The sequence below is a fragment of the Spea bombifrons genome, chromosome 1, assembly GCF_027358695.1.
Source record: "Spea bombifrons isolate aSpeBom1 chromosome 1, aSpeBom1.2.pri, whole genome shotgun sequence".
NCBI classification, from domain to species: Eukaryota; Metazoa; Chordata; class Amphibia; order Anura; family Pelobatidae; genus Spea; species Spea bombifrons.
Window position 1 is genome coordinate 20,757,692 of NC_071087.1, and position 22,435 is coordinate 20,780,126.

Genomic DNA, 22,435 nt, shown 5'->3' on the forward strand with positions numbered 1-22,435 from the left:
GTAAAACAGCCCAGGAGCTATTGCCCCCTCCCTGGATTTCCTGTCCAAAAGCCCAAGAATATACCACTGTTCATTGTGGGATACTATACTGTGGTATAGCATACAGACAAACGTATTCGTAAAATAAAAAATAAAAAAAGCGGGGACACTGAGGGCTGAGGTGCATTGGTGTGCAAAAGTCGCCAACACAGTTGCCACTTGACATGACAAGGACCCCCCTCCCCGACAGAGGTTTAGCAGACTGTTATTGTTGAGACACCTTTTGAAAACCTTAGACACATTGGACGTCTAACTGATGATAGGCATAACGGTTGTTATTTATGCTTTTGTTCTACCAAAGGCTACATATGGTCTCCTTCTTTGATTCCCTAATGTTTCAGTGATCATACCGTGACACTACTGATTGTACCAATTTAGGTAAAAACAAGATGCCAACACTCTGCTGATGCCCTAGCTGAAGAGTTCGAAACTTCTACTGGCATTAATATCATGGAATGGGTTTCCATGCCCAAGCAACTGCATGAAAGCCTCTCATTACCAAGTACAATGGCAAGTGTCAGATCGAGTGGTGTAAAGCACGCCACCACTACACTCTGTATGGGGTAATTGTATGGGGCTGTTCTTCAGGGGCTGGACCCCTAACTTCCAGTGAAGGGAAATCTTACTGTTTCAGCATACAAACACATTTTGGACATTCTGATGTTTCCAACTTTGTGGGAAATGTTTGGGGAAGGCCCTTTCTATTCCAGCATGACGGTGCCCCAGCGCACAGGGTCCATAAAGAACTTGAGTGCCCCGCACAGAGCCCTGACCACAAACCAATCGAACATCTTTGGGAGGCCTTCTTATTCAACATCAGTGCCTGACCTCACAAATGCTCTACTGGATGAATGAGCAAAAATCCCCACAGAAACACCCACAATCTTGTGGAAAGCCTTCCCAGAAGGGGACCAACTACATATTAATGTCTATGTTTTTATAATGCAATGTCATAAAATCCCTGTTGGTGCTATGGTCACTTGCCAAAATCATTTCCCCATTCAAATGTTTGACCAGGTAATGCAGATCTTTGACTGTGAACCAATCAATGGCTATTGTTTGATTGTACTGTAGTATAAGCTTATAAAATCACATTCAACGGGATACAAACAATTTCTGTTACCTTTATCCATTATCTATATTGTGTTTTAGTTGTCATTTTGTCTCATGTACAGCTGAAAAGTGCCCTCAACGCTAGAACCAGGAATTTCATTCTCTAAATAACGTGATCTCTACACATGATAAAACTTAGACAAGGTAGCCCTATACAGTATATTATAGACAGTTCATTTGAAAAAAATCCACATATAAATAAGATATAAATGGAGGAGACAAAGACATGATCAAGATAGACTACCCAGCTTGAAGCAATTTCCGTGTGGAGGATTTTAATAAGAATATCTTTCAGGTCCCTGATGGATAGCATCTTGATTGGCTGTTATGAAAACCATAAAAATACTCTATGTAGTTGCCCCTTTGAGGGTTGTTCTTACAATCGATAGCTGCAGTGTTATCTTGGGAGCAAGTTATCTTGCGTGTTTCTTCAGTTCCCTGGCAGGATATGATATTTTGCTCTGTAGCAAACACCTGCAGCCCTTGCGGTCGCCTAATGTTTCTGGGTTAAGAAATCGCAACGGTTATGTCGGAGTCTTCCCCACTAAGATCAACTTTTTATTCAACGTTCAATATATGGTCACATGCCAGTACTGGAATAGCTTCATGTAGTACCATCTAGGCAGTAAACAAATGGCATTAGAACATGTCTCAAGGCATAGTGTGCAGTCAAGTATACAGAAGAGGTATCGTTTCACACCACTGGCTTCACTATTCATTATAAAGGGCCAGCACTGACATGTTTTTCCTCCTAAACAGCTGAGCTGACTTATACTATAACTATACCGTATACAAGGCCAAGCAAACTCCTCTTGTGGGAGAAGCTCACCGAGATCTTGCCTTTGTCACACATAAGGAAGTCTTCAGGACTGCTGTTCATGTTCTTCACTTATCTTATGATGTTATGCCCCCCGCCCTTGCTACAGATTAAATCACAACTTGTTATTAACTAATAATAAAGTTCTCTGCAATTTCTTGAAAGAGGTGACCACATCAACCACTTTTCCAGGACACTTATTTATTGATCGTTATAGCACCGTCATATTCCACAGCACTGTACAATATGCCTACAGGACATAACAAGTAGATAAGCATTTTGTAGTGAGGAAATATTATTTTAGAGCCATTAAAAATTGCAGAATAAAATCCTCCCCATAACTACAATAAACCATGTCTGTTAACCCCGCAGGCAGAACACGCTGTACAAAATGTACAATTAAATTTACTGTACTGTTTCAAAAAACTAATTGCTTAATTTTGCTGTACTGAGGAAACAATGACAAAGAGCTAATTTCCATTGTACTTTTTAATAATTCTAAATTTTCATACACCGTGCATAGGGAGACAGAAATCCAATTACTTCATTGTTAAATAATGCAGTGCTCACTGTAATATCTTACGACCAGTTCTTGGTGAAGGGTAACATTATCTCGTAGACATTATAAGTTAACAATTGGAAATAACGGCTTTGCATAGGGAACTGAAGGCTAGGCATGATGGGATTTCTGGTCCACAGGAGGGCAGATAAGACCATTATAAAGTATTTGCTTTATATAAAAAAGAATGAAAACGAACACAGCACCCTCTCTCTCTCTGAAGGAATCCTTCACTAAAGCGCTACTGAGCCCATTAAGGACTAACATACCCTATGCTGTTGTAGGCGCTGTAGAAGTATTGTTTGTGGATGATTCTCTTCTCCATGCTTTTGGCATTGTTTTAAATAAAGGAGATACGTATATATTCACACAATTAGCACATCTTGTACATTAATTAAACAGTTAAGGTTTTTATGCATCAATAACAATATTTAATGGCAGCATAGATGCCCGTTTTAAAGAGACATTAAACTTCAATGGCACATAGATCGCTTGGGATGAAGCCATCAATCTGCGGAGCGGTGTGATAGAAAAGGAGTGCCCAAGGGCACAGCAAAATAAGAACACATTGGCTTAATCCCTAAACATTTTGTAATCCTGATTTGCAGTAATTTGTAATATTAACTTGACATGAAATGTGCTAGATATGCTTTTAAAGTATTTGGCAAAATAAATAGAAAAATGAGTGTGGAGAGCCAGTACGCGTGGAGGGCAAATCGACCATTCTGCCAATCAATTCCTGCCCTGGAGAGATTCCAGCTGGGGTGGACCTGTGCATACATTACAGAACGCCCCAGAGTTTAAACACATTTATTACTGTGTAAAATGAGGAGCAGCAGATCCTGTTCGTTCTTAGATCGTCTGCAAGAAATAAGGAATGTGGGAAGCTGGCTAGCTCTGGAAAACCGCAAGAGATGAAGCCAGCCCTTCCAAAAATTATCTGATCATGAAGCATTGTTACTTCTATTACTCACCAAGGCTGAACGCAGTGTCTCACCCGTGCACAGCCTCCAGCAGAAGGATACTCGCGTCTGGCCATGAGATGTCTCTTTATATTCTAGACTGCCACATTCATCAGAAATGAATGCAGCTGGGGAGTTCAATCATAGCATCTATTTAACTTGTTTTCTCCAGAGCAAGGTGTCGGGGTCACAATATTTAATGGCAGTTTGCTGTGCACAGAATCACTTCATTTGGTATGTTAATTATTAAACGAGTGTTTATGCTCATACTGTGACAAGCTGCATGTCAGCATGGACAGAAGGCAGATCAGAGGAGGGTCATCCAATAAAAAGATGATATGTGCAAGAAGAATCAGAAAGGAGTAAGCAAATACACCATTATACATCATATTCACAAAGGTCATTTTATATTTATCAACACACAAATAATTAGAAATTTTAATATGAAAACTGTTACATTAACAACACAATAAACCAATTTCTGCACTTCAATTTCTACCAGTACTGATGGTAAGGAACAATGTTTTCTCAATTTGCGATAGAGATCCTTACACACATCATGTATGCGTCTTAACACTTAATGAAAAGGATGATGTGTCAATCTTATCTTTTATTTATATACTTTGTGTGTCTGTTTTCTGTCCGACTAGATTATTATATACTAGATGACAAACAGATCAACAGACATAGGCACACAGATAAACCTTGTCTATTAAACAAGCTCTGAATCGACTATACATGGTAATCTAACATGGTGTATGCTAGACATGTTATACTAACACATCACGGATGCTCCGACATGCCACAGGCTATGCATGGCACTGTCTATAATAGGCAGTCTATAATATACTATACGTTAACATGTCACAATAAACGTACCATGTAGTTATATGTAATTGCTTATACATGTTAAACTCATACCATACTAGATAATACAGACACCCGAGGTCTCACTCCAGCCCTTTGGCTACTAAATAAATGCCTTTTGTAGCCAAGAAAAGAAAACCTTACTCATAAAACAATGCAGCAATCTGAAACACCTCCTAAACAACCCACAGTCAGAACTACTCAGATATAATCAACTGACATATACTTCATCAGCAAATCCTAAGGGAGAGCTTTACACGGTGCAACATCTTGTGAGCGTTCGATCAGGAATACAAACGCGGAAGTCAAACATTTCCATCGCTGCATTTAATGGCAGCCGAAGAAGAAAAGCAGCATAAGATCATCACACTCTGGGCAGCAACTGTTTTACCCAACATGATAAAAACTCCTATGCATGTATTTATAAAAACCTAGCTGTGTGCAAAACACAGCAACCCAAAAGGTTCATCTCCCACTGTCTCTCTGGGTCTCTGGAAGGCTCGCCCGGTATGGCTTGCTGGCCTATGTTAGCCAACATAGCAGCACCACTGCTGGTGTATTTAATAAAAACAGCGACATAAATATAAAGGATTTAGCTGCAAAAGAGAGCCATGTCCCACCTGGCTCCTAGATTCACACAAGCCAACATAACACACTGATCCTCCATGTATTTCTGCACCGATTTGTGTTTTTCTCACTACTGCTCAGCATTACTGTATAATAGAAGACGTAAAGAGCTGTATAAGAGCTGCAGACTGAATACATTACAGTAAAAGGTTTGATTTTCAGTTATACCCTTACCTCCACATGATGCTAAGCCAGAACACTTCCTATTCTTTAAACCCTTTCATACATACCATGCCTTCATGAAAGCAGTGGGCTTTAAAAAGTCAACGACAGCATGGCATTTAAATAGTAGCGATCCCAACACCGTGGGAGACTTCTGCTAAATACAAAAGCCTCGCATTTACACTAAAGCCCAAGGTGTAGGGCAGACAATATGGCGGACCAGTCAATGGCCGAATAGTACCTTATCCAATTATCTGAAAATTGTAAAACGAATTGAAAAATGTGCCCACAAACCTGTTAAATTCCCACCCAAATAATAAAAAATAAGGAAAAACCCACAAGCATTTACCTACATTTATTTAAATGACCTTTTCTGGACTACAACTCCCATGACCTTTGTCCAGGCTTATGAAAATACTGATAGAAGTTGCAGTCCACAAAAGCAGATGCACAGCTGTACAAAGCCGGTGGTATACTTATAGAAATCGGTAGCTTTTTCCTTTGAGTGGGTATTTTTTAGTGTATTTATGGCATTTAACTCCAACCCATGTGTGCCTACCCTGCCATATGTTCTGTATTGTCACTCACATGGGCTTTGTGTGTAGTGTGTGTATATATATATATATATATATATATATATACGCATACATATGATGCATTTACTAAAGAGGGGTCAAGACTTTTCATAAAAATATTTAGTTATTTTTTATGATTGGTTTAGCATGTATGAGGAAATAATCATGGTTAAAGAAACATAGTAAAAATACAAAAAAGATCCACATTTTAGAAAACAATATACCTTTCATAATACACAATTCTGGAGGTGTTCCACATTAAACATTTTCTGCTTTATATTGATCTGTCCATTGAAGTGTATACTGTATCTTCTACATTTGTCATGAAACCAACAAAAAAAATTATGTGTGGCCATTTATAACGTACATTTCCTATTATCTAGACGCTAGAGCATTTTTTTGTTTAAATAGTACTTTCCTGGTACCTAACGTGATACAAGTACATATAACATTATTTGTACCAGCTATTATTCTGCACGTGCCATCCCCAGTGCCTGATAGAAACCCATGGGTCTAGAACATTAAGATTTGGCCAAATCGAACTCTTAGTACCTTAGGTTTTTGAAACAAAAGCATATTTTCTGAGGTAATTCAGTCTGCCCAGACATCCTTCCTGTATCCTGTGAGACAAAAACTACGGACTTAAGACTTTCCGGTTACCTCCTTTGTGAAGTGCGGACGGAAGCACAAGCTACAAGCATATGGAATCTGGGCAATTCCCGGTAACCGCAGAACACTTGTGGTCCAGCGTTCCCACAGCCTGGCTGTCTGATGTGCAATTTAGGTTTAACACTGCTTATTTTTCCATATTTTATAAAAAAAAAAAAAAAAAAGTCAAACTGATAGAATTCATCTTCACTTCTTTAATAGAGGCAATGTCTGAAAATAGTTTAACAGAGATACATTCCTTCGAGTTTAAGCTGGCACACTTATAACTGCTATGGAAACTTTTCAGGCACAGTAAAGGCAGGGTCATTGGAATGGAAAAAAAACACAACTCTTCAACACACCATCGCACTGCGTTTTTGGAAACTGTTTCATTAACTCCACATAATGTTTATTCTTACAGATTTCAAAATCTGTTATCCTCTCTATGAGGAGAAAAGTACGATATTACTTTTGATATCATTCTTCTTGAAGCATTTAAAGGCATACCCCATATTAACGTACACAATGGGTCCAGAGCATGTATGTAAAGAGAAAAGTACTACCAGTTTCAGTTATTAATGCATGCACTGCAATCGTCATTTCCAACGCAGAACTCTCAAAAGACATGCAAAAGATAAAGTGCTGGCGTCATGCTGTTCTGAGTCTGTTCTCACGAAGTGAGTGTATGTAAACACGGGAATGTTTGTGCTATAACTATGTCCTTATTCGCAAGTGACGGTCCTTATACCCGGGAATGCCTGTAAAAGCAAGAAACTGTTGTCCGTTGCTAGCAGTGTTATTCCTTTCTAAAATTATTTTCCATGAAATATTGTTCTGCAGCCTCCTCAATAATCTCTTACCTAGATTGTAATGAAGTGGAGTGAATCGTATGAATGGTCGGTAACTTTGTATGATGCAATTCAAGTGTAAGAAGTTCCCGGTTACTGGAGCCTGAAGGTCATAATTAATTGATGAGATGAAACGGCGTATGTAACGCTCTGAAAAGATGAGGTCATACTATTTTAACAACGGCCGTTTTGGAATCTAAAAGCAGTAGCTGGGCATCACTCCGTGAGGTCTATTTTTTTTCTGAAAATACTGTAGAAATGTCAGCTGTGATGTTGGCGATCTTTTAATGAAGCTGTTTTGGTCTAAAGGTGATGACATGTCTTTTTCATTTGAATGGCACTTCCATACTTAGTGATTAGATGGGCATATAATGAACAACACAATTACAACCTCTTCCTGGCTTGGGTAGAACAATGAGTTTGGTCATGATAAAGTGCACATGGATCAAGGTTTAATCTTTTTATATAACAACTCTTATTTTCCTACAGCTCAGTAAAGGTGCGATAACAGAATACGTAATCACATAATAATGTCATGGAAAGTTGCTGGCTGAAAATAAACCTTAATATGGTTTTACAACGATTGTTCTCACAAACCCACTTTCAGTTTTCAAAGGAATAATAAAATGTATTTTTCATGGAAAATGTGAAATAATCACTTCTTTATGCTGTGTGTTTTATACATCATTTCCATTGGAAATTCTCATTGTACAGCGTCTATCTTAAAGACGTCCATTAAGAATGGGGTGCGTGCGCTTTCCCACAATGCACTGCTGTCAGGCCACACTGGGGATCAAACCAACAACCCTGCTTTTGGTTGATACTATACCTAAGCAGTAGGCCAGCAGGTGGGCTTTAGGGTCGCTGGTTTCTGCCTCCCTATTGACATTGGCTTCAGGGCTGGCTATGCACACCTGGGCATGCTCCTAACCCCTGGCTACTGCCCTACTTGCCTCCGGAGGCTTTTGATATTTTTTTAGGTTATTTTGGATTTAATCCTTGGCGGGGACTTTGACTCTGAACAAGCTTTGCCCCGTTGTACTGCATTTGATTTTGATCACCAGAGATTTGACCTATTTGGTGTGGACTTTGACTTCTCTTCTGGATCATCCCCTAGTACTGTGGTACAGACCCCACCTGCAGTCTGCAATCGTTTTTATGGGCAGAACGTCAGGTAGCTTCTTTGGTGGCTGCCCATAGTGTGCTGCCATGAGTTTTTTTATGTAGCTTTATATTTGGTGTCTCAAACGTAGGCTTACCCAACTACAGATTGTTTTGTGAGTCTTTGTACAGCATTGGAATCATCATAAGGTGAATAGGAAAGCGTCTCCAATCTTGCTGAAATCGCAGTTTTAATTGCATTTTAATTAGGTGTAGGCAATATTACTTAACACTTTTCAAGCTGTACAAAGTTAACCCTGGAACATCCTTTTCAGTTGTAACAAGATTGCATGCTTTCTCCAATTTAGTTGAGTTCCATTAGAGCAGTTTCACGGTCTGTAAATTTTAAACAGCATTGCATATATACGGTATATTCATTGGTTTTATGCTAGAAAAATCTTTATAATGTGGAAAGAAAGAATTCTTACCTGGGAATTCCTTTTCCTTGTCCATTTCCAGGTGGCACATGAGAAGAGAAGGCTCCGCCTACCAGGTAGGGCAGGAAATACTATAAAAAAAGGAGACCTCCCCCTTCCTCCCCAGTGTGGTTAAAAAGAAAGACTCAGGCAAATAATAGACAAGCAAAAGTAAATTTAATGGGTGGGAGTAAAAGTGTGCCACCTGGAAATGGACAAGGAAAAGGAATTCCCAGGTAAGAATTCTTTCTTTCCCTTGCCATTCCAGGTGGCACATGAGAAGATTTAGCGAGATAGGGAGGGAAGGATTCCAGTCTGCAGGACACGACGACCAAATTGAGACTCGTCAGAGAGATGAAGGTTCAGCCTGTAGTGCCTTACGAACGTATGAATCGACCTCCAGGTCGCTGCCTTGCAAATGAGAGACGGATTCACCCCGGAGAGTTCAGCCCAGGATGCCGAGACGGATCTGGTCGAGTGTGCCTTCAGGCCGGAGGGAGGCACTCTTCCCGCGGAGATGTAACATAAGGTGATTGCGTCCTTAAGCCAGCGGCTTATGGAAGCCCTGGACACTGCTCTGCCCCTGCGGGTCCCCGCAAAGGACAGGGAGAGTGCGTTGGATTTCTTCCAGGCAGATGTACGCGAGAGATAAGACAGGATACATCTCCGCAGGTCTAGCGAGTGGAGTTCCAACTCCATGGGATTCTTGGGATCCGGACATAACGTAGGTAAGACGATCTCCTGATCCGAAAGGAAAGGTGAGACAACTTTAGGGAGAAACTCCGGTGGTAAACTGAGGATAACGCAGTCCGGCAGAATCTTGAGAAAAGGTTCCACTCTGGAGAGAGCCTGGAGCTCACTCACCCTCCTAGCAGAAGCGAGTGCTACTAGAAGGACAACCTTGTAGGTGAGCAGCTTTAGAGAGGTATCCTCTAGAGGCTCAAAAGGAGATGTGGTGAGTTGGTGCAACACGAGGTTAAGGTCCCAAGGTGGAACCGACGGACGGAGCCTAGGGCGAAGTCTGCACATCCCCTTAGAAGATCTGGAGATCCAGGGATGGGAAGCCAGATTGGAGTCCAAGCAGTTGCTGAGAGCTGAGATCTGGACCTTGATAGTAGCAGGTAGTAACCCGTTATCAAAGCCGTCTTGTAAAAAGCCTCCACCTCATGGATGGGTGGAGAGGATACTTCGTGCCCATAGCACCAGGTGATGAACGTTTCCCAAACCTTCTGGTATTTAGCAGCCGTAGTTTTCTTGCGGCTGGAGAGAATCGTTTCCACTACCAATGAAGTTAATCCCCTTGAGGTCAGGATCTCCCTTCAGAAGCCATGTTGAGAGGTTGAGCCGGGAGGGATCTGGGTGGAGAACAGGGCCTTGAACGAGAATATCCCTCACCTGAGGAAGAAGCATGTGCTCGTCTACGGCCAGGTTGATAAGGTCCGAAAACCAGATTCTTCGAGGCCAGAAAGGAACAACCAGGATGACACTGAGGGTTTTCTCGAATCTTCCGGAGCACTCTGGAAATAAGGGGAAGCCGAGGAAAAACATACGCGAGATCGAAATCCCAGGTCTGCGAGAGTGCTTCTAGGGCTCGGGGACGGCCGACTGGAGAGAGAGAAAAAAACTCCTGTACCTGTTCGGTTAGGTGCGTGGCCATCAGGTCTATCTGAGGAGTACCCCATTTCTCCGTGATGAAAGCGAAGACCCTTTGTGTAAGAACCATTCTCCCGGAAGTACTGAGTTCCTGCTGAGGTAATCCGCCTCCTGATTCAGTGAACCCTTGAGATGAACCGCGGAGAGAATGCAGAGACTGAACTCCGCCCATCGGCAGATCTGAGCGGTCAGGGTCTGCAGGCGCCTGCTTCTGGCGCCATCTTGTTTGGACAGATAGGCTACAACGGTGACGTTGTCTGAAAGGATCCTGATGGACCTGTGTCGCAGGATTGTAGACCAGAACCTTAGAGCCCTCCAGACCGCTAACAGAAATTTGATGTGCAGGTCTGATTCCCGAGGAGACCAAGTTCCCTGGGTAATATTGCTTCCCATAACAGCACCCCAGCCTCTCAAACTGGCGTCGGTGGAAATTACCACCCAGACTCTCGTCTGCCAAGAGAGCCCCTGTGAGAGATTCTGGCTGTCAGCCACCATCGGAGTGACTCCCGAACGAAGGGGGAAAGTTGGACGTTCTTGCGAAAGGACATCCTGGAGCGATCCCAGTGATCCAGCAGGAACTGTTGAGGAGGTCTTGCATGAGCAAGTGCCCAGGGAACCGCTGAGATGGAGGAGGTCATTAGGCCGAGCCAAGACATGATGGCTCTAATGGACACTGACTTGTTCGTTAGAACCGCTTGTGTGAATTCCCTCAATCTTGGGATCTTGTCCCGAGGGAGAAACGTCCTCTGTACGTGTGAATCGAGGATCATTCCCAGAAAGGTACGACGTCTGTTTGGAAGTAACTGTGACTTGAGTCTGTGTACTAGCCATCCTAGGTCGTGGAGGGTCCTGAGAAAAAAACTCCAGATGGGACTGGAGCAAAGTTGCTGAGACCGCTACGAGGAGCCAATCGTCCAGATATGGGACCACCTTTATGCCTTTTTGCCTCAGGAAGGCCACGACCACCGACATGAGCTTCGTGAAGATCCGAGGTGCTGAAGCAATTCCAAACGGAAGAGCCCGAAACTGAAAATGTCGAATCACTTGAGGTAATGGAACCGCCAGACGGAGGAATCTTGGTGGTCTCTTCTGATGGGAACATGTAAATAAGCATCCCGCAGATCTATGGTGACCATGAAGTCCCCTGAAGAAATGATCTCTGTGGCCGACTTCAGGGATTCCATCCGGAACCTGTTGTATCTGATACAGGTGTTCACCACCTGTAGGGTGATTATTAGCCTGAATTTCCCAGATGGCTTTGGACAAAGACTTGGGAGTAGGTTCCCTCTCCTATCTCTTGATGAGGAACCGGGACCAGAGCTCTTCGAGAATAAAGTTGTTGAGTGTGGAGAAGAAACCCGATCTTTTCCAAGGATCTGCAGGGGGCATGGACAGCAGGAATTTCCGGGCAGGTAGGTGAGTAAGCTCCAGAGCATAGCCTTGTTCTATGATGCGAAGGACCCAGGGGTCTGAGGTGATCTCTTCCCAGACATGAATGAAACCGGTCAACCTGCCCTCTACCTGAAGCCTGCTGGCGTCAGAACCTTCCTGCTTTACTGTCCCTGCCTCTTCCTCTTCCTCTCTGGAATCTCCCTCTTGCGTAGGGTTTACCCCGAAAGGACTGGTAGTCCTGATTGGAGGTTCAGGGCCTGTAGGACTCTCTCTCTCTTGGAGCTCTGTAATAACTCGATCTGAAACGAGGTGGTCCTTTCCTCTGAGGTAACCAGTGCTTGTCCCCCGTGGTGGATTCTAGGATCGTGTCGAGATCGCTGCCGAAGAGGTGGCTCCCCTGGAACGGAATGCTGCACAGCTTGTGTTTAGTGGCATTATCAGCAGACCATGACTTAAGCCAGAGTGCTCGCCTAGAAACCGCTGAAAGCGCAGTGGCTTTAGCAGACGTACGGACTGATTCAATGGAGGCATCGGAGATGAAATCAACTGCTAAGCAGGTGTCGGACAGGTTGCTAGCGACCTGCTTAGTCTCTCGAATAGCTGCAAAGTCTTCCACCGCCTGTTGGAGCCAGATTTTAATGGCTCTAGAAGTTGACGCCATAGCAAACGCTGGACGAAATTCGCCGCTGCTGCTTCAGAAGACCTTTTGGCAGACCTCAGCCCTCTGGTCCATGGGGTCTTTGAAATGGGCCGCGTCTACCAACGGAATGGCAATTTTTTTTTTTTTTTTTTTTTTTTTTTTTTTTGTGTCCTTGGTTACTGCGGTGTCGACTTTCGGGACTTCCCAGGCCTCAGAATTCTAATTATCGAAAGGAAAAAGCTTCTTGGTTCTCAAGAATGTGAAGAATCTCCTGTCAGGAAATTTCCACTGCTCAGTGATAATGGCAGAAAGAGAATCGTGGACTGGAAAGGTCTGCGGTTTCCTAGAGTGACCCTGAAAAGGATCTGGTTTTGCAACTGGTATGTCTTCCTGTAGATTCAGAGTAGAGTTTCCCTGTTTCTGTAGTCATATTCAAAAAGGAGCCGAATAATCTTCCGGGTTATCCGGGAGGTAATTTGGTGGACCCTGCTGGTAAGGTTGTTGCAGGGGTGCCTGAGAGGGGCTTGCCATGGCTCGAAAACAGTCAAAGGTAGACTGAAGTTCCCCCTTCAACCAGGAGGTAAATTCCGTTGTGGAAACTTCTTTAGGCCGAGATCAGGAGTTGCACGTTTTGACCGGAGGGTCATGCAGGGTCTTTTGCAGGATGAACAGGCTTGTGTTTTGACTTTCCCACAGATTTCCTATGTGGGGAGGCTTCAGGAGGGATATCCTGATTTTTATCTGACATGACTGAGGAGAAGAAACACAAGCTGTAACTGTAGAAAACAATGGCATAGGCAACGTAAAACTTCTTCCAAGCAAAGAGGGCAACACCTACTTGAAATGGCAGTAGACAATCCTCAGGCACGGGCAGGCACAATAGCAGAGAGGTAGATGCAAAACTACAGCACAGAAACCAACAGCAAGGAAAGATCTTACCCATTCTGGCGTTGTATACAGAGGCATTTAGGTGCCCAGGGCCGGAAACCTCACATCCGGAAATTCCCAGCCAATTGACCTCTCGTGACCCCGGGTCGCTGCACCGAAAGTGAAGCCGATTGGAGATCTGAACGTGTGCCGAGAAAACCGGCACAGCCGGTTAGAGATCTCCTCCTGCCGTGCCACACTCTGAGGATTCCCCGGGACGGAGTGAACCGGAGCCCGGGGATATACATCCCAGTGAGCCCCCTGGGCTGTGGGCAGAGCCGAACGAGGACTGAGCCTCGTGTGCGTTGCCGCGATACACGCGGAGTTGCAGCCTCCGAGGCTGCCGCACGAACCCTGGATCCACACGGGACCGCTGCCGGGTATCAGAAAAGGACGCCCCCCCGGGGCTCCGAGAAAACAAAAAAAGGAAGGAAAGGTAAGCTTCAGCCTAACCGCTACCTGAGTAGGGCAGGAAACAACACTGGGGAGGAAGGGGGAGGTCTCCTTTTTTTATAGTATTTCCTGCCCTACCTGGTAGGCGGAGCCTTCTCTTCTCATGTGCCACCTGGAATGGCAAGGGAAAAAGGGATTATAATTACAGTAAAAGCAGCACACAAGACAGTTACTGCGCTCCCTAGTATGCCTAGTGAATAAAACAGATTAAGAGAATCTGTCATTTTATTTATGTCAAATAAACAAAGAAGCCTTATCAGCTTCTACAGCAACAACCTTTTTGTAACACATGAGTTCCCAGCAAAAAAATGAATGAGGCAAATATCGCATGATTATTTATTTCTGGCACAAGTTTGGGCATTCAACAGTATTGATTTTTTAAGGATTTAGTTATAAAAATGCAGTAGGTAGAACATCACCTTTAATTAACATCTGGTTTAATATTACAATAATCCACAAACCACCAAGCTTGATGCGCTGCACCTGGCCATAATGTGATGTATCACGCCGCCATTTACAAAATCAAGTGTAGCTTCATATTATAGATTGTAAGCTTGTGACCAGAGCCCTCTTTACCTAATGTATTGGCTACTCAAGACCGGGTGTCTGTCAATAATATTTTTGTCATAATCTTTGAATGCATGTCTTGACAGGAGTGCAGTTTCTTTATCTAATACTCCTTCCATAATATCTGTACTATACTCTGCAAGGGCTACTCGGTATATTTTATTTTGGGAAATCGTGCTACTCACATTTGTAATATTTTTCTGCATGACATTATCTTGCTGCTATTAAATTCTATGCGCTAATATTGTCAATTACTTACACTTCAAATGTGGCATATGGGGTTTTCATTTTAAATGCATAATCTTGCAATTATCAATGTTAAACCTCACTTACCCTATTATTGGCCCATACTCTGTTCCGTGGATGGAATCAGACTATACAGAAAGAATAACCATATCAGGGCTGCATTAACTTAGACCGGTGCTGGTCTCAAGTAATGGGAGGTAGAGCAGAAAGCCACCAGGCTGGCCAGCCTGAACAAATCCGCAGATGCGTGGAGAGAGGGAGCGAGGCCAGTTACACTGTAAGCAAGCAGCCTGCGCTGTGATTTACTATTAAAAACATCTCTGTTCTATTCAGTGCTAGATTAACTGGCAACGTAAAGTTAAACTGCGGCGTAAGCCAAAGCAAACATGCATATCCTGTATGGCTTCCCTTCGTCTTAAGGAATACATTCCAGCATTTCACTCCTACTCAGTCTCTATATAAACGGGCACGGATACATTCTGGTTCCAGCAGTGAGACGTGAGCTCGTATATATTAGCGGAGCAGTATAATATTACTGTGTACAGCATGATTTAAAGGCACAGGAACACCATTTATTGTGAAAGCAGTATTTAGCAGTACATCCAACTGTATGTCTCAATACAAAGTCTATTTGGTTTAAGGAAGAAAGGCTCTCCACCTCCCTATCTATCTTACCTGTCAAGGGCTCAGTATTACAACATACCATAAAGTCACACCCATTAACCAGCCTTCAAGGCAAGAAAAAAGCCTCCTCTGCAGACTGCAACTCCCATCACGCCCTGACAAGGTATTGCTTTCCGAAGAATAAGAGTTAAAGAGGTTGCCTGCTACTGCTTCACAATATGGAACAACAGATGTTTTTGTGATATTGTCTTGCATATAGTTTTGCTGCTGGCCCTTTAATGATCATAATACTGCTTTTAAAACTCTAGATGTGGCTTTTTGTTATCATCTGTCATTCATAAAGGGAGGTAAGGTAACATGAGGGCCCACAAAACCGAACAGAGAGCTTAGCTAGTATTAAGAAACATGGAGGTTATATAGAGAGCAATTATGTGGCAGAGTAATAAAAGTTGGACCATCCAGGAGTAACATTTCATTAATTGCTACAGTGACTGCATGGCTTTTTCTGCTTTGTACCAGAACGGCTCACAAAGGGACGCCCCGTCTGTCACATGCATGTGCTTTAAAGATCTGGGACTTACTGCCAGAAGCTTTTCATTTTTTTGTTCTTTCCCGTGTGCTTCGATATCATAAAACAGCGTTATCCAATGTACCAGTGTCTTTAGACAGGCATGTAAAAAGGCAGAGACTGCATTATAAATTATAAAGCTCATTGTAAGAGGCTTTTCAGAACGTGGTCCTCCTTCCTGCCGCACCTCCCTTTAAGTACAATATTAGAAAAAGGGTCTGTGATCCGCCATAACGTGAGAAGAAAACGACACATGAAGAAGTTACACATGCATTGCTTCTAACGGGTGCCCTTCAACATAAAAGAATAATAAAAAACTCAATATACATTAGAGATTTGGTTATAATGCATTCAGATATTAAGTGAAGTATTAAAGGGACAGCAAAACAAGTTTAGGGAAAACTAAAACACAAAAAGCTTCTTTGCTCCCGTGTTAAGATTATTTTCAAAGGAGATCCGTCACATGTCCTAATTCCACATCTGATAAATCTCTCCGCTAAATCAATCTTTGTCATGATGTTTATGGGTAACATAAGCAACAGGAGCAGATAAGAAACCCACCTTATATGCATACATGAGCCTACCACCCAAACAGAACTTGGATGATTATTCTTGGGGGAGAGCTTCTGCTCTCCGAGCTGCTCTGACCTTTACTCACGGCCTCTATTGTTAGGATAAGTTACGCGCGTCTCCCAAGTCAGGACACGTAAAGGTTTCTAAAAGGTGCTCTAGATCACGTCAAGAGCCAACGGACTATTTCTGGTGAGCTGTTTATGCCTTTCATATTATAAAGCAGAACGCTCAATTTATCCAAGGGACTCACTATGTATAGTAGCTGCAATTTAAAGAAGCTCACCATATGTGTTAAAGAAACACAGACTTATCGGTTAAAGAAACAAAGGCAGATGTGTTTGGGTTCATAGAGCTGAACAGAATAATAATAAAAAAAAAGCGGACACGTTAGAGTTACGTTGTATTATACAGCCTTGAACCGCTTTCAGTATAGGTGCAAAGAAACGTGTAGTTCGTATGCATGAGCGAATCTAAACACTAATTCACGATATTGACCATAGACTGAAAGGGGACTCGGGGCTTTACTATTTGGATATAGATATAGATTATATATATATATATATATATATATATATATATATATATAAAATAAACATCTCACACCAAACAATGAGCAATGAGTTCTACGACCATCCAACTTGTTAATCCATTTCCTTCCATGTATGCTGAGAAGAGGACTCCAGCTTCCTCGCTTAATAGTCGATCACTTATTCCACACCCACTGCAAAAATCTATCGTCCACAAAAGCAGACACGGTAACGCAAGCTGATGTCATTTTCTATGATCCGTGTTTACATGGGTTTGCCATTTAACCAGAAGTTACAATATGTTGTCTCTGATATTATATCCTCCAATATGCAATATTTGAATTAAAGTTCACATTAACATACACACAGCAATGGAAACTAATGTATAAGAATTCACAGAATTCAGTTTGTACCATTTAAATCGAATTACAAAAAAAAGGTGTAAATTGGGAATGCGGAGGCTTTGCTCTGCTGACCAAACCAGCACACAGCCCCTTCTCGTACGTAATTAGTTTTTAGCAGTCTTCCTGATTTGTTTATTTGTTGAAGGGCACACATAATGTCCAATTAACGCACAGTCGGAATTAAAAGGAATCAAATGTAATGCTTCCCGTGAAACCCAGAGATCAAAAGTGTCCCTCAAGAGATGCTAAACCCTGGCTATAGCTATTACGCATGTATTACACATATACTGTGTCAAAAGGAAACCATGGCAATTAATAGTTAATGAATGTGCTGAAACAAATTGAATATGTCAAATACGGACAAAATACAAAAGAATTCAATATTTTGCTCATGACATATAAAGATAATTTGTCTGTAATAGGAGCCCCCCATGAGCCTGGATGTCTCCAGGAAACGTGTTCTCATAGCTCTCCTCTCATGCGTGTGTCATGGCCAAGCACCCGCTATCAGCATGACGACAGCTCTACCCCACTTGCTTGGGTACCCGATACCCTGTAATTATACCATTTCCTAGGCTGTACATTAAACCCGTTCACTCACAGAGGACCCATGAATGCAGCAAGCAGATTAAACTTCTTATCTGAATAGCTGCCAAAGACATGGCGGTTTAGAAATACCTGCCCTAGAAACGGATGAAATTGAATTTGCTGTAGATCCGCTCTGCGGATCCTTGGACTAGTGTTCAAACGCTATACACTATTACATTATATCGCGGCGTTACTTTTATACGGTTTAATCAGTCAGTGCTAGAATGACATCACCTTCCCAAATATGTCAACTACCAAGCGCATTACAGTCACACATTTTCAAGCTCCACATACCTTTCAAAACAGCTAGAATAAAAGGCAGCAATGCAGGGGTTAATCCTATCTCTCACGTCCCCAGTACATGAAAGGTGTTGGGAAAAGATGCTGGGCTGGATATTTAAAGCACTGTGTATTGTCTTACGAAAGCATGCACCTCCTTTCATGCTCCCTGCCCCGGAGCCATACATTCCTCCAACATAACATCCAAGAAGCACGGAAGGCTGCCTTTCCAAAGCCACGGCTAATAGACTTTTCATACAGACACGGCTTGTGCCATAAGCTGTGCAGCCATAACGGGTCTGATACCATGAAAATCACAAAGCTAGTCCAGAAACACAAATGTTTCTCTACGCATGAGGACTAGACACACTCACACATACCTTACAGGAGTCCATTTCTCAGGCAGTGAGATATATATATATATATATATATATATATATATATATATATATATATAATCTCAAATTCAATGTTGGATCAGACATATTCCACTAGAAGGTGACATTATAGGAAATTAAAATATCTAAATTATTTACTATAACCTTAATGCCCATGCTTAACCCCTTTATTGTCAGAGTACATTTCCTGGAATTCCAAATATTAGCCAATGTGACAGCCGTCACAAATACAATGACTCTAGAGAAGTCTTAAAGAACAAGAAAAAAAAATACAAAAAAAAGTGGAGCCGCTAGGGAAATTATTTTGTTGCCAGTCCTGTCTGCGTAGCATTCGTAGAGAGGTCTGACATCCTATTCGGTCACAGATACACCAGTAACGCAGAAACACCAGTAACGCAGAAACACCAGTAACGCAGAAACACCAGTAACGCAGAAACACCAGTAACGCAGAAACACCAGTAACGCAGAAACACCAGTAACGCAGAAACAGCCTGGCCAGAACCCCCACTGCTTGTGCTGCTGCATACCACAACCCGAGCCCACAGAAATCCAAACAGACATGAGAACTCACAGTTTTACGTTTCCACCATTAGCATGGGAGAGGACGCCTGGCTGACTTACTGGGAGTGTGTGCGGCTGTCACTGTCCCTGCGCTGCCGGCTTGCCTGCTCTCACTCTCTCCACACGCAAGAAGCTCCAGTCTTAGCAGCCGGAAGCTAATTCCAGCTCTCAGCTCTCAACTCAGGAAATAATTCCCAGCCCCTCCTTCCCTCATCCACAGTTCTTCTTTGGAATGAATGGACTATGGCTTGAGCCTAAGGTCTTGTGGCGCCACCTATTGAGCGTTCCAGCTTCTGCAATCCCAGGGAAACATTTACCACCGTCACCAGCACAGAAGAAACAGCAATGCCCCAGCACCCCTCAGCACAACTCCATTCAAAAGCGTGGATCGGTTATTACTAAGCTATGCGCAAAATGCAACAAACTCATTACATCATCTTAATCGGGGTCAGAGACACTTACCTTTAGCGGATTTGGTGTTTTTTTTGGTGAACCGTTGTTTCTTATTACAGATAACAAGCAGCTTTCTTGCCCAAATATCATATACTTATCTTTTCTGACTTGCATTTCCAGTGTTATGTTTTCAACAGTGTCCAGGTCTCTATAAAAGTAATCGTTGAATTGTCCTGCCTGCCTGGACAGAAAGGGGTTAACAGAATAGAGAGAGTTTGACTTAATGGATGAAATCCTGCATATAGTTTATTAACCAAATCAAAATATGTGCATAATAGCCAGTAATGAAAGAAGAATATAAGAGATTGTGCTTATGTCCCTTCCTCGAAGTCATGCACTGCTGGGCTACGGGCCCACTGACCATAAGTGCACCCATATAATCATCATATAATCATCTGACACACGGAATCATTTAATGAGCGAACCCTAAGACTCTCACATTAATCCTTTAATGTCCTGTCATGAAGACTATGTAATGATTTGCCAAATGTGTTAACCAAATGGCTCCAATAACGGTCCTCGTGAAAACCTAAACTTGTCAGTATTTGAAGATACACTTAATTCAGTCACCTGCATTCAAGCAGATATATCAACCATAACATAATGGTATCATAAACCAGTAACATAGATATATATATATATATATATATATATATCACAGCAGTTCCCTACTGTGCGATCCTGTAATCCCCCCCCTTTCAACCTAAGATCCTGAAATGGGTACGCCAAGCGCACATCAATGACACCGCACATGTCACCTACAGCATCCACACTAATACTGTATATATTCTCCATCACTGTAATAAGCTACATCAAATATATTTTGGAACATTTTAGGTTAACACATTGCTTCTGACATTTGAAATAGCCAAAGAGGGCCGATTCTGTTTTAGGAGGTATGGTTGTTATGGAGCTGTGGCTAGCAGCTTTACAAGGCTTTTTAGTTGTCATTCTGAAATATTGATGGCTATTTATGTAGCCGAAGAAGGCATTTACGAGAAGAATGATGTATTTTATTTACACGGTTTAATTTTGCTGCTGATTCTATACACATTATTGTGCCTGTTAGAACAGTGATACACTCACACCCAGATTTTTAGACACAAAACAAAGCAAGAATTCAGCGCATTCCCAGTGAATACCATTCAAAAAAATATATCTAAAGTATAAATGTTGCAGATTCTGTGACAGTGTATGGAGATATATTACTTATCCTGCCTTAAAGTACCTCAGTACACTGTGTATATATAGGAGGGCCCTGCTCAAACGAGCTTACAATATACATTAAAAGGAGTTTACGGGTTTATGTGTCTTTCAGCTCCTAAAATGGGATTTCTTATTACCAGAAAACTACTGCAGATCTCATATTCAGCGCCTTCTCCTTTTTATGCGCTTGGGGATATTCAGTTTGCCCAAGTTACAGTGGGAAAAAAAGAAAGGACAATGAATTGGTTGTATATATATGTATACACACACACATTTATTTTTTGGGGGGCTGTACTGCAGGTTCCTATGCAGGATGAGAGGGGCAGGATAAACGTAGCTTGCATCCATCCTTTTACCCTTGACATAATCCGTATTTTTGTTGGGGGTGTTGATTTTAAGGAGTTGTGTAGTGTCTAATTGCACATAAGCTGTTCTGGAATTAATTGTAATTGGTAACTTAAAAATGTACATTTTGTACTTAGATTTGGAAATAAAAAAAACTATTCTTGATTGCAATGCGAAAAAGGTGTATACATGGAACAGTTACTCACTTTATGAGGTAAGGCCAAAGTACTGAGTAGGCAGATTTTGTCCCTAAACTTAATATAAAGTCCTGCCTGCCCCCCTATTCTTCCTAAAGGAGCCTTTCTACAAAACAAGAATCCGGATAATGGGACATTAGTACAGAAGTTATCAAGATATGTTATACCCTTTGTTCACGTAAGGGTTGACGAGGCCCGTACAGCTTATCCTCTAGTCCCCATATGGTCTTATTAATACATTATATTCTTGAAAACTTCACTTGCCAAATAACCAATAATTAGTTGGGTTTTTTAAATTGTATAAATTCTGCTAAATCAGCTGAATGCCATAAATGACTTGTTACTACTGCGCAAGAAGGATCAGGTGCCAAAAATCGTTTAAATTTAAGACAATTTTTCTTAGGAGGGGGGATTTCTGGAGTGTACCCTGATGGATTTATCTACTGACAGTATTTGCAGTATTTGGTGTAGAACAGGGAGTTTCTTTTTCACAATCAGATGTCAAAATGTCATAGGCCTCCTCTACATTATAAATCTACTCAATTACACACAATCTGAACTTTATAATAGCTTTAGCTTCTTTTTATTATTTCATCCCTGAAACAATCCCTAAATCCAAAAACGTTTCGTGCGGCTTACTTACTTACTTGCTAAATTCCTCACTAACTAATTACCAATCCATCATATAATTTTATTCACTAATTAACCTAAATTTTTACCCACCCACTTTATAATCTTAGTAATCAATTGAAATAATTAAAGTAATATAGTTCCAATTTAATGAACTACACCTAAACATATTTATTAATTAAAATATTTTATTTCAAAATTAACCTATAAGAGTATATACCGTATATCAATCATATAGAACTACTACTCAACCTGATCACAGCAGCAACAGGCTTCACATTGTCGTTTGTTTTACCGGCAGACGTACGATTACGTCCTCTGTTGTCAGTGGGAGGATTTTTAGGACACAGTAGTATGTTCTCTATTGCAAAGGGGTTAAACATTAAATTGATAACGTAACATATATTTTG

At 41.9% G+C, this 22,435-nt stretch overlaps 1 protein-coding gene across 5 annotated transcripts in view; it reads right to left on the bottom strand.

Annotated features, from left to right (window-relative positions):
- APBB2 (amyloid beta precursor protein binding family B member 2) overlaps positions 1-19,360 on the bottom strand; it is a 130,859-nt gene extending 111,499 nt beyond the window's left edge. For 4 of the 5 annotated variants that reach the window (XM_053458398.1, XM_053458394.1, XM_053458395.1 and 1 more), the window contains exon 1: positions 19,255-19,360. The gene's annotated coding sequence lies outside the window, so the exon portion shown is untranslated. Of the gene's footprint in view, positions 1-18,250; positions 18,330-19,254 lie in introns of those variants that run through there. The other variant, XM_053458396.1, reaches the window with a different exon arrangement.
- Between the last annotated feature and the right edge of the window lie 3,075 nt (positions 19,361-22,435).